Below are 14,485 nucleotides of genomic sequence, written 5' to 3'. Positions count from 1 at the left end.
TGATTGGAATTTGTGGGGAGGAGGAGAAGGAAGAAGGGAGAGAACAGGATCAGTAATTAACTTCCAAGTACTACCAAAATGAAACTGAGAGGAGGATGTAACATGCACATACACACTCCTGCTATTGCTGGGATAAATATGTTGGGGAAGTAAATGCAGAAACAAGTAGCTCAGCTCTTACTGAAAACCATGCAGCTGTGCATACATGTATGACTATTTTAATTTTTAATGGTGATCTTCCATTATGCTTTCTCTAGTTTGTACTAATTTCTTAATGTTTGATACTAGAAGTGTGGTGTTTTGTGATTTTTTTTAGAACATAATTAGTAGCAAATTGCTTTAAAAAAAAAAGCAGAATCTAAATTAATTTCTTAAGTCATAAAAAGTGTGTACTAAGTGATAATCTTCTGCCAGAAGATAAATTACATTAAAATTTATTTGTGAAGAGATTTCCTGTTTAACTATGGAGAAAGAATGAGTTTTAAAATTCATTTAGAAGTTAAAGTTCTGAGAAAAGGACTTGCTGAAGACGAAAGCTACCACTGACTTGAACCTCATCATTTATGTAAATGAAGCCTGCAGGAGTTTCAGCATCACCCTCTGATACCTTCTGTTTAATTCCCTTCAGCAGGAGATAAGTGCCTAGACACCCTGAGAACCTAAGTGTCAGCAACTTGTACAATCAGACCCTGCTTCTGAATCTTTGAAGATTCTGAGGGCAGTCATGCTTATAAGTTTCTACTGATATCAGTGCATTTGGGAGCCTAGCTTTAAATAGGCTGCAGTGTGGATGTATTTGTCTAAGTCAGACATGCTGGGCTCCAATCATGAGACTTTGGACCCTCCCAATACACCTCACACAAAAAATTGACACAAAAAACTCCTTAGTGTATCACATTCTGAGTTTACCCAGCAGTGAGCGAGGGAGTTTCCCTCTAGGTTGCTACTTAACTTGTTTTAGTGGTTAGGACTGTTCAGGAGGAGAAACTGTAGAAAGAATTAAATACCTTCACCTATGGAGGTTTTTTCTCATCCTTTTCTCAGGGTGAAACTAAGCCTTTCATACCTGTGTATTTGGTTTGATATCAATTTTTATTGTTTTCTTTTAATTATTATTTTGTCTTCCAAACAGCCAGATTTACCTCATATTTTCAGCATGTAACAGAGGAAAAGATAGGGTTAAAACTGGAAACCACTTTGTGAAGAGAGGTGTGGGAACTCAGGACATCCCTCTGGGAGTCTGGATTTTCCTGGGACCCTTGCCAGGGGGCTCAGAGACCCTGGCACACAGCCCAAGAACACCATCGGGTTTGAGTGCGGGCCATGGAACAGCTTGGCACCTTTGCATGAGGAGATAGAGGCCACGGCAGTTTAGATGGTATAGGGATAAAGTACTCACAGAGTGTAAATGTAGGTTTTAGGATTTTTGGTATAGGGGTTTCTGGTGACAAGATGGAGGGATTTGGGCGTGTCTAGCCTTTCTTCTTCTTCTTCTCTACCTTCATCCTGTCTGGTGATGTTGGCACTTTTAGATTGGTCTAGAGTAGAAACTCACTGTCTAGCATAGATGATAGGTATTGGAGAATAACTGTAAATATTGTACACGTAGTTTCTAGTATAAAAAGATAACACCGCCCTGGGGGAGGGCGGAGTGTCTCTGACTGTCCTGCTGAATGAATCTCGGCTGGACAGGGAGAAAGAATTTTATAGATAAGATGTAATAAACAACCTTGAGACCGAAAAATAAAGAGCCCTGACTCCTTCTTCAAGTACCGGGCTGGGAAAAGAAACTTTTGAACTTTTCTCGGGGTCACTCTGACCAGCTAGAGAGAGAGACCCCAGCAACTGGCAAAGGTGGGCCGAAGAAAAGGTGCCTAAGGGTGTGTGGGGACAGAGACAAACAGCCGGACTCGACAAAGAGGAACATTCATAATACTGGACTTGCAAATATATTTTTCTTCCCTTGGTGTGTTTATTCCAGCAGTGATCTCAGCATATCCTTCACTCTCACAGATCAGTATGTCTCTTTCTCAAGAGTGCATGCACACATTTTTTTTCTCTGTGTATAGATATACAGAAGTAGAGGCAAAAAACCATAGTAAATTAATTTATTTTAAGTTTTTCATTATGCCACTGCTCTTTTCCCAGTTTTAACTCTTGACAACGCACTGTGAATGACAGAAGTAGAAGCATATTCTGCATTTTAGAAATCCAAATGAAAAAGTATCCTAAACAATAAGCACTTGGCCAGTCGAGACATCTGGAAAATTTGTAGGACACAACAATAAAATTTTCAGGTATCAAGGAGCTCCAGCAAAACAACAAATTTGTTCCCTCTTTCAACACTTCTACTGTGTAAGCACTTAAAGAAAGTTTGCTTTTATTGCCCCAATCTTTTTCATTCTTTGTGTGGTCCAGTTTGTAATTTTTTCCTACTTTTGTTCTCATTCATTATATTCATAATTGTTTTAAGTATCTTTGTTTCCAGAGTTGTTGCATATTTTCATATACTTTTATTTGATTTTCAGACATATTATGGTTTTTATATTGTACTCATATTCACACAGTTCTTAACATTTTCTCTCCCTTGTGGGAACTTCAAGCTTTTACTTTTGGAGAAGGCTTTATCTACTATTATTTTCCAACAGATTTGAACAATACCTGTTACTAGCAGGAAATAACATCCCAGAGATGATGTTTCCACATTGTGATATCTCTCCCTCTTTCTCTCTCTAAAAAAAAAAAATAAAATAAATATATATATATATATATATATAAAATATAGAAAGGGTTTTTTTTGCATTATTGACTTGGTTTTCAACATTTATAACATCTGTGGTATTCTGAAGTATATCTGAGATGTCCTGAAAGCAAGAATCATAGAAATTTATTCCATTACAGTAGTCCCAGACTTCCTGCCAACCACAGTCAGATAAAAGAAGGCAATGTTGGTAGCCACGGTTCCCATATTTTCTGATGACAGTGACAAATCTGGGGGTCTTCTCGCTTACAATGGGAAGTGCTGGAGAAAATTAGGTTTCTCCAGTGTTGCTATCATTGGTTCTACTTCAAGCATTCCCTGCTTCTCATCAGGATTTAGAGGATCCTAGCTAGTTTTACTTCAAATTTTTGCCTTTAGCTGCTTGCTCATATTGATGATCTTTCATTTCTCCATCAAATGGCAGAGAAAATTCCAGAATAGAGGCTGTTTGCTGTTGACAAGACTAATGTTACCAGGTTTAGTATTTGAACTAGAATAGTAAGGCTAATGGAACCTGTTCATTCCACCCTACAGCCTGCCTTTATGTTCTTCCACTAACGTTGATTTTAGGTTATGTGCAGTGAGTGATGCCTAACACTTATTTATACCAAAATGTGTATTCTTTATCATTCTGCTGCCCTGAACCAGGCTAATTTTTTGCAGATGGCAAGGTTGCATCACATTTAGAACGAACTTAGGTGACCAGGAAGTGCTGTCCTGGGCAGCTGTTGGCAAAGACAACTCAGAACAGAGAGGAATGTTATACAAACATTAAAATTAAATGGCTATTAGGTGGATACATTATCCAGAAAGAAGGCTTTGTGATCCTTTAACAACACTTTCTAATGACCACTGCCGGAGAGATGAGTACGTGTAACTAATAGGAGTGCAGGTGGTCATGTTGTAAAATCAAAAAAATGCTGATTGTAAGTGGCTGTAAATAATTTGTTTCAGGATTTTTGGTCAGTCAACTGTACTTACTATATTTTGCAAACTGAGATAAAATATTTTTAAGAGGTATTCTGTGGGGGGATAGAATGTAAGAGAATGGAGATGGTGCAGGGGGTAATCTCACCCCTGAGGAGTTTCAGCTGTATTAATCACCAAAGATTAGGAGCAGGCCTGCCCTTAATAGGCCACAGCTGTGTCCAACAAGAATGAGTGCTATAAAAGAGTGGGCGAGCTGGTTAAGAAGAGAGTTAAGGTTTGTTGGCTGTGCTGTGAGGAGCTGCCCATGAGAAATCACTGAGAAGGAATGGAACTTTTGCAATAAGATGCCAACAGAATTTCAGTGGCACCAATTAAAAAAAAAAAAAGAAAAAAAGGGAGAGAAAGAGGTTTTGTTAATACTATTAGAAAAGGTAGTTTCTTGACTCTGGACTAGCTAGGCATGGTGGACTTTTCTCTAGGGGTGGTTCTAGGTTAGAATGGAACACCACCTCCCTTGTAGGCAGCAGGGGAATTCTTTTGATTTAGTTCAAGAATACAGTAAAGCTTTAGCTTAATGGTAATCACCTTGTGATGTAGCCCAGTAATGAAACCACTTCAAAAATTATCATTGTGGTATCCAGGAAGATTATTTGCCCTTTAATTATGTGACCTGTTACTGAAGTGCTTTATTGGCATTACACATTCCATTGTGGTTACCTAAAAGTCTGCCCAACTTATTAATAGTGTTAATGGAAAAAAGATTCCTAAGTAATTACAAAATGCTCTTAGCTATTTAGTTTAGTGTGCTTAATGTAGCATTACCCTATTATTTTGTGAAACTAATTCTGTGTTGTTTTTTTTTTTGATAATGATATAGCTACAATATAGATCTATCACTTTTGTTTTTTTAAAGGAGAATGAAAATGTTTATGTATTTTGAGTCCTATGCATCATTTGCTGTGCTTGACCTTCACTTAAAAAAAGACATCACCTCTCTTGAGAATTTTGCTATTTCTGGAGAGTACCACGAGATGTCAGTGTTTAAGAATATTATTTTTGTCACAACCTGCTATTAGAAGCCCTGTTCTCTGCATTGTTTAAGGTTCAATGGCTGGCAGCAATTTTTTACATTTTTGGATTAAAAATATAAACTGATTGATTGTCTCCCAAGCAGAAATGGAAAATAAATATTTTCTGTAAAAATAAATAAAATAATGTAAAAGGAAAATTAAAAGAACAAAGCAAACACTCAGTTGCTCCCCTACAACCACATTTTTCCCCTTTCCTCAAAAATAGCACCCCAAGCAAACCTTTTTGGGTTTGGTCAGTAGTGGATATTTAGTCACTGATGGAGTTTTGTCTTGGTTTGGGTTGGGTTTTTTTCCAGTAGAAATTACAAACAGCACTGCAGCTCCTGGGTTTAGTGTAAGACAGAAGCTGAATCAAGCCCAGGTCTGATGCTGTGTATCTCTAGCAAGAACAGACTTGAAATTTAGAAATATAGAGCTGTGGAATTTATTTCCTTAAGCTGAAAACCCATAGTAATTAGCACCACAATACAGCAGTTGCCTCAGTAGAGAAGGTTTGAGTAATTGGGATGGGGGGAAAAAAAGGCAGTGGATGAACAGGTGGCAATATGATCTTTCTAAGGTCTTGGTTGAAATTCAAATACATATTTTTTGCAACAAAATGGCATTAAGTGTTTTTCCCTCAGGCTTTAGTGGCCTCTGTCTGCAGCTCTAAACCAGTTTCATGAAGGTGAAAATACATTATGAAATGTTCCAGTTTGAGAGTAATTTCCCACATAGGTATGCTATTAGTAAGTAGATAAAGTTGTCACATGAGCTGTAAAGAATCAGGAACATTGACTTTAAGATAGGTTCTGATTAGACCACAGGCCAAATTTTTTTTTTTTTCATCTGGAATTTAAAATTCTTATTGTCGTCTAGCAACTGGAGTACATAAAACCATATGCCATTATGTGGCATATAATGTACATGGAAGGCATCCTTCAGTATTTATGGAACATAGAATGAAAAAATGGGCAATATTTCTAAACATGAGTCTAACATGAGCTTGATAAATCAAAAGGATTACAGGTTATTTACATTTAATAGTCTGGAAAGAAAAGTAAGTATATTCAGTTATATCTAGGTCTGGTACTATCACCAAGGCAAAGACACATTAGCTTTTAACAGAGGTGGGTTTTTAATGTACATAATTTGGTATATATTCTCTTCCACTGCTAAGGAGGCTGAAATGAAACCATTTGTAAAAAAAGAAAAAGTGAAATGAAAATTCTTTTCTCTCTAGTACTGATGTAAGGACTCCAAGCCACGAGTCTAATGTCCTGGGTTTTGCACTGTTTCTTCTTATGGAACAACAACCACTATCTTCTGCAGAGTTTCTGATTTGCAGTTCCCACTTCCCACTGCACTTCCTTGGTGTAGATTTTTAAATGGCTCCTCTAAGAGGGGAGTGCTTGCCCAAAGTGCACAGGTGTTCACCCAGTCACATCAAATGGGGTCCTGCTCCTATTAGAACACCTGCATTTTCTACAGTCACCTTCTGGCTTCTGAGTCCACAATTTCACTTTCTTCCTTCTGAAATGGTAACTGAGTTACTGAGTTGTGAATACACAAGGAAAGAAAGGAAATAGGGAAAAGGAAAGGGATTAATGAAAATATAACTTTTTCTATGTGTATATACTTAAATTTCAAAATACCTGCTTATGTATCTGTCTCTTCAAGTAACTTATCAGCAAAAAATGCTTTAAAATTATCTTTGTGTGTATATATATATATATATATATATATATATATATATATATTTATCTAAGAAATTCACTAACAAAGCTATCCTGAGAGGAAGCAAAATGTTTCTGTAGTTTACATTCAGGGAAAAGAAAACCAAAAGAAGTTCAGCAGAGTTTGAAGCACCCAAAAGTGATGTGGTGATTGAGAATCATCTCAGTTTACCTGCAGAAGTGTGCCCCAGCTCAGAGAGGAATGTATGACTAGTTCAGCTTATCTGCTGCTTACCATGATCTACTGTTGTTCTAACATACAAAAGAAAATTGTGTTGAGATAGCCACCATTCTTTGAATTTGCATCAAATGTCTTCTTATCCAAACATTATTAGAGAAGATTTTGACGTGTGTATGTTAATTCTCTGGAGCAAGTTCCCCACTTCCACTGCTTACCATCAGCTGGGGGTTTTTATGCTCTGAAAATGCATTTTTTGTCAAAATAGTCAATACAGCTTATCACAAAATTGTAATGCCATAAATGGCTGTACCATTTGACTGTTTAACTCAGCAACAGGAAAATATTGCACTTGAGGGAAAACATTATTTTCACAAAAGCACACTAATATTACAGTTACAGGAGAGCAAAAAGAAAACAAGTAATTTCCACATGCACTGCTGACTTACACTTACAAAAGCACATATATAGACATATGTATATACATTTATAACACTATTTTTGGACACTAGAATGATTCTCATAAGTATTTTGGACAATTTATATTAGGTGTCTCTTGATTTGCTAGAATTTTTTTTTTTGTAGAGGAAAAAAAAAAAATCTTAAAACACCTGAAAATAAGAAAAAGTCATCTTAGATTTTTTTTTCACTTTCTCCTCTGCCTTTTTTTACCTGTATTGATATGATTGGACTCACTGACAGAGAAGGATTATTCCTCAAACATACAATTTCCTGTGAAGCTCTGTGCAGGCAGTGAGTGATCAGTGAACTGCTTCTGCCCTAAAGCTCAGAGCAAAATGTTTCAAGTCCAAGAAACTCTCATGCATTGTTGTCATCCTTTTGAGGAGCACCATATACAGTCAGAGCCCTGGTCTGACCTCTGTAGTAGCTGTGAAACTTCAGTATGTCAGAGTTATGTGTCCTGAGGCTGTAAAGTGCCCCTGGTGGGCATTGGGTCCTCACCTCAGACACAGCACACATGTATTGGGCAATTTGGCATTGTGGCCATTGACCTGGAGTGCTGTACTCACATGTGCTACTTTCAAAATGTTTCCCAATAAAAACACACAGTTTTCACCTGGACACTTTAGCTGTAGATGTGTCTGCTAAGTAGGGCAGCTGAAAGAGAGCCAGTGACTTCTAAATTAAGTTCCAGTCCCACCATCATTCTGATGTTAACATTGAATATTCATGATACTAAACCTTGATGGCTCCTTCCCCTGGGACTTGGCTGCTGAATCTCAGCACTTAGGCTGAAATGGCACAGGCTCAGAAGTAGGATTTAAAGCATTTTTTTTCAATTTTATCTCTATACCAGATAATTTGTAACTTCCATCTACTGCTTACACTTATTTCTGTGAAGGCAAAGCTGTGACCATTTTCCATGCTGGAATTCAACCACTACTGTGCCCTCATTACTACTGTAAAGGCCAAGCTATAAATATATATAAAATCTGAGTTTGCAACTTTTTGGTATATTTTGAGAAAAGAATTTGCAGCCAAGATAATGAGCCATAAAATACAGAATAAAAATATTAAGGCAATAGAATTTAGTTTTAAAAAATGAAATAATTTTTTGTTATTGAAATAAAAATAGCAAGGAGAAAATGTTAGAAGGGTGAAATGAGAACCAACAAAACTTAAATTAATTTTTTTCTTCTGCATGTTTGAGCAAGTCTGCAAATTCCTGTAGCCACTCTTGTGGCAGTCAAGGGAAACTGCAAAGTGTTCCCATCACCTGGAGAGAACACTAACAAGGATGTTCACTCATTAGCAAGTGATGATAGAAACAGTCACCTCTACAAGATTCTCACAGCATGGTGTCTTCTGTATTTGGTGGAAAAACATGGTGTCTGAATTAAAAGGATTCATCTTCCTCAGATGCTTTATGTTTTAGGAACAGGAGTTTGAATTCAGTTGTAATATAGATAAAGAACAAATGAAGTTGTGTTCTCTCCAAGTTTTGCTGTTTTCTCATTTCAGCTGAAAGATGACTCACCACCCTGTAAATAGATCACCGACAAATTAAAGCATTATCATGCTGTAGATTGAGTACTTATAATTAAATCACAAGGATTTCAAATATCTTCCTACCTTCCTATATAGACCAAAATCAAAAGTTTTTTTTTTTCCCCTCAGGTAAAATGAGTGTTTTGCTACTCTAGTTCTAATACTTACCTTCTGGAGGATGCCTACTTGTGTCATATGAGTTTTTCTTCTATATTTGTCACTAAATTTCAGAATGATAATAACTCTTATTTGCAAAGGAGAGGCTTAAAGAATGATAGTGGAAATCCATATTGAGAAGTGCATATAATGAATGTTCAGTACTCTCGGATATATAATAATTCCTTGTACAATTAATTAAATCTGGTATCTTTCTCAGCTTTCAGCAAGCTTGAGAAGTATTGCTGTTACCTAGATTCACTGCAATATAACAACTTTCATTAAAACTAAGTTTAAAAATCTCCTAACCTTTCCATTACAAACTCTGGAAATTTTTAAAACTCAGCTATAAAATTTCAGAAATAGACAAACAGGTTCACAAGGTTGCAGGTAGCAGGCATCTTTTTTCTATGTTTTTAGGGAAAATAATTTATGCACCTTTTATTTTAAAAGCACCAAGGTTGGCCTGCTGCTGCTGCAATCTATTTTTAATGCTGACACAGAGGTACATCTTGGAGTGATGTGGCATAAAAAAGATGAGAACAATGAGAAAAATAGAGTCTGTTCTTTTGAAAGAGGAGCTCATATTCCTGACCTACTACTCTAGTATGTGTTTTTGTTGCTGCTTGGTTAATTGAGGCCAATAATGTGTTATTTAATGCTTTGAGAGCAGAAGCTATGTGAAAAATATTTGACATTATAAATTAAATCCTCTGTACACAAAGGAGAAATTGTACTCATTTGTGGTATTACACTTAGTTATGATTAATTTTATAACCATAGGATCATCAAGGCTGGAGGAGACCTACAAGATCCCCCAGCAAGCACAGTCACTGTAACCCCTAAACTATTAAATCACATCATCCAGTGCCAGCTTGAGCACCTCCAGGGATGGTGACTCCACCACATCCCTGGGAAACCTATTTCAATGCCTGACCACTGCAACAATGAAAATTTATTTTCTAATATCTAATCTGATTCTCCCTTGTCTCATCTCAAGGCCATTTCCTCTGGTCATTTCACTGCAGGCATGGCAGAAGAGAGTGACCACCACCTCACTACAAGCTCCTTTCAGGTTTTTGTACAGAGTGGTGAAGTCCCCCTTTTCTCCAGGTCAAACAACCCCAGCTCCCTCAGTCATTCCTCATGCTTTCTAGACCCTTCACAAGCTTATTGACATTTTGTGAAGAGCATGGCTTATCTGTGTCACTTTTCATGAGTATAAGCTTCATAATATATCTGGAAGATATAAAGTGCAAATCTAACTGATGTGAGCTTTGGCATTGACATCAAGATATTAGCTTAGAAGTGTTCAACACAAAAAAACTAAAGCAACACAACACTGAGTGTTTTATAATCCATTAACAATGGGTTTCTTTACTCATCCTGGTGATATTGCCTCCTGTTTGCACTAGGAATCTTCTGGACTGGAGCTACAGTTTAGTCAGGATGCTGCGTAAAACTAATGCACATCTTCCCTTACTTATCCCTAGAGATGTTCCCAAAAAGCCTCCAAAATAGGCCACTGAGCTTTCTAAAAAAAAGCTTTTAATATTGCTTCATCATTTTGCTGCACTAATTTCTAGAAGGCTCCAATATACTTTGCCTCTCCAAAAGACTAAGGGTACACTACAGGCCGTGGGAAACTCTTGAGGTAGACAAGGATGGAGGGAGGTGGTGAAGACAGCAGTCACATCAGGTAGCGTTAATAAGCACTTAGGAGAGTTGGTCTTTGAAGCCAGCTTTGAAAGAGTCAGCTATTGATAAGGTGAATCAGTGAGTGGATTAAGGAAGGGGCAACATGAAGCTCAGAGGTTGTATCTCCTCAGTGCCAGTGTACTTACCACTAGCAAATAATTGCATGTTGTCGTACAATCCGTATGTTTTGCCACGGCAAGCTGTGATCAGATACATCTTGTTTTATCTTTTGAAATAACTGTCGGTCAGAAAACTGAATAATTTGGATTAGTAAATAAGCTTTTCAAAGTCACATTGAGGATTAGTGTCAGAAGGATTATTCTTTTCTTTCAATAAGACAAGCTGTTCGGACATTGAACCCAAATAGAGAAGACACCCACAGTATTGTATCCTACACTAGTAATTAACTCTCTCTAACCTCCCTACGACACAAATTTCTCAGACTCAATCTGAGAAGACGCCATGGCAAGAAACTCTTAAAGCTTTTGTATCAATAATTTGTTATACTTCTATCTTTGCTACATTCGTGTTTCAAATTAGTGTATTTTCAAGGAAGGGATGAAAATATTTTCTTTTAATTTGGAGTTGGTTTGAATTACAGCTCTACTTCTCTGTTTACTACACAATTGCTTTTCTAAAACAATTAAATAGTTTATTTTAAAGTATGCTTTATGTTTCATAAATCCGGGTACAGAAAAGATGAATCGATATTAGTTTTATTTTTTAAAATTAAGATCAGTCTAACAATTTGGTACAAATCAATGTGTAGAAGGACAATATTACCAATTTTTATAATTTTCTCTGTAAAAGCTCATTTGTAGATGACTATTTCTATATTTACTACTTCTATTGTGAAAAAAAATGCTATAGGAGAATAGTGCTCCTTGATAAATCTATTAGAAGCTCAAAAAAGTACAGTATGATTTATTGCCATCTTATGAATAAAAGTGGTAAATTTGCTGGGCAACATCTGCTCTGTGGTAACTGTCCTGTGCATGATCCAGCTCTGTCAGGCAGGCCTGGTTGCACATCTCTTCACCACAGAAATGCAAACATCTTCAAACTGTCATCATACACACAAAAAGGCTAAATTCTATGTTAGTGCTACTTTGTTATGTATTCAAAATAACATTGCTGTAATTTTTTTCTAACATTCAAATAAGCTTCTTTCAGTTGAATTAGGTGCTTACACTGAGTTCATTCCCTCATCAATTTACCATTACTATGACTAAAACACCAGGGAAATTAAAAGGCTAGTAGCACACATTTGAGGAGAGTAATTTTAATTCTTTCGGTTTTTAACGTAAATTGAAAAGCTGGCTTGTCACATCTCAAACTCTTCATCAACCATCCCCCTAAAACTACAGAATAACAGAGTAACAACAGAAAGTGATAATAAAACAACAATAAGATTGTGCATGAACTGCCAAAACCAAGTCTAATGTAATATTGAGATATCATGCTTGGAGTATTTAAATGTTCATAAATTTAACAAAACAAAAAACAACTGGAATCGCCATCCCTAGATGTCCAGGAAAATGTGCTCATGTAACATAGGGACTCAGATTAGTGGTGAACATGGTGGTGCTAATTTAATGTCTTGACTCAAATATCTCAAAGATCTTTTCCAACTCGAAAAAATTCTGTGACTCTATGATCCTTCCATAATTTCTTTCCTAGTATTTCACCAATGGTGGCAAATGAGAAAGGGACCTCTTAGACTTCTTAAAATAATGTTGTGTTCCCCACAAATTTCAGTGATGCTTAATAACAATCATGGCAGCATTCCAAATATTATCTGAATGAGTGAATATAGTAGCCAGAAAAACAACCCTGGATTTCTTCATAGCCTTCCTGAATATTTCACTTTCCTTGCTCTTTAATAATATTTTCAGTTTTGGATTTCTTTTAAAACTGGTCATACCAGATTTCATTCACTGCTCTTATAAGAGGTTGGTTTTTTTTTTGGCATGGGTAATACCAAATAATCTCACGTCAGAAACATTTGGTTTGCCTGAGTTAAATTTTTTTCAAGCAGTTATTATATCTTTGATTATGATAGTCCATTCCAGCAATATTTATGTGCACATGCTATAGAAATTTTGAGTAATTCCTCGGCACTTCAAACAAATTGAAATTCCTGTAACCTCATTTTACTTGAAATTAATTTAATTCACACTTGTAACTTAAAGATACAGCCAAGTATTTAGTTAAGAGGTTTTAAAGACCCTGACTACCTTTAGAGTTTCTCCCTGTGACCTTACATGAAAGAGTTATTTAAGTGTGTTGTGCAACTTCCTTATCTTGTGTTCAGGTTGGTGTCAAGTGAAGAACAAGATTTGTCTCAAGTAAGGATAATGGTTCTCTCGGGAGAGGAAATGGTTGGTCCCTGTTTTCAACATGATTCATGTCAGATACAGCAATACAAAGACAACAATAAAGCTTTCATCTGGACTGACGAAGAGCTTTACTTACTGCCCTTGGGAAAATGCTGTGCTATACTCATTGTTTTCTAAAGCTTTTCTCTTCCCATATATACATCTTTTTAAAATATATATATCTAACATGATTCAGAATCTTTGTCAAAGAAGAAGCTCTAAGTGAGCTGAGTAGTTTCCCTCTCTGTGATATGGCATATGTGCTCCCCTCCCCAGCAAATTGATTTTGTCCAGCTCCTTCACTCTCCAGGAGTGGCTGTGCCTTGCCCTTTCATCTTAGAAAAGCTGACATGATTACCATGTCCAGCAAATTGACAAATATATGTGCTTCTCTAAAAATCTATACCAGCCTGTGATACAAGTGAGCATGTGATGCAGGGATTCAAATTATCTCACTGTTGCTAGAGCATCTAAGGGCATACACACATGTTTTGGGGATTTGTCTGGTATTCTGGGATATTTCAAGTACAGTGAGCTAGGTCCATATCTATTTTGCATGGTTTATATCTATAAGAAAGATTCAGACTTTGTGAAGCACAGCTTTTCTGGAGCAATAGGGATATAAGAGTTTCCTTTCTAGTAGCCTGTGGAGGAATTCACTATGAAATGTTTATGTGTGATAAAGGAGATAATATTTTTTAAACCTCTTATTATATGAATTAAGACTGCTGGGGAAAATATGTTAACCATCCTGCCCACAGCATATGTACCATACCTTAATCAGAAATACAGAATCAGAACTGGAACATGTAACTTTGTCCTTTGTTTAGGATCACCTACATTTCTCAGCTATCTAAGTTTTGTGTCAATGTGCTGCTTATTTTCATGGCACTTGAATGTTTGCCCCACAAAATTAAGAACTGAAAATCGCAAGGTGAATGAGGATTCAAATTTTGGGTACATATTTTCTACAGAGATAAGATACATTTGTAGAAATAACACAATTTAAGAAATTACCATCTGAATTTTGCTTTGATTAAAAAAAAATTTATGCAGTTCAGACATTTTATTTTGCATAATCAACTCTGAAAAAAAACCCCAAAACTTTTCCTTTAGTTTCTTCGTCTTGCTCAGAATCAGTGTTTACAGTAGTCTGCCAAATTGTCACATTACTTTTAGTTTTTTAATCCCAAACTATTACTATGTTCAATATACATAGGAATAAAGACTGAAAGGAATTTCAAGGATTTTTAGCCCAATATTCCACATTTGAAGCCTTTTATGTTGTAATATTTTTCATAAACTTTGCAAGGTTTATATGAAACGAGCTTCCTTTTGCCCTCCCAAATTCCCAGTGGTAAGATTTCCTGACCCCCTTTTCTCTAATAGTTCAATCTAAGTGTATTCATGACCACTGAATGTGCTTCTGCTCTTCTGACAGCACTGTTCTTTGTCTTGAATAGATTTTTTTTTCCCTCAGCAATTTTCCTTTACTAACGTATTTATAGAAAACAATTATATCAATCCTCACAGTCTTTGTTTTACTGGGCTAAATCCTTATGCCTTTG

The sequence above is a fragment of the Serinus canaria genome, chromosome 2, assembly GCF_022539315.1.
Source record: "Serinus canaria isolate serCan28SL12 chromosome 2, serCan2020, whole genome shotgun sequence".
Lineage (NCBI taxonomy): Eukaryota > Metazoa > Chordata > Aves > Passeriformes > Fringillidae > Serinus > Serinus canaria.
Note: the sequence above shows the minus strand (reverse complement) of the source record.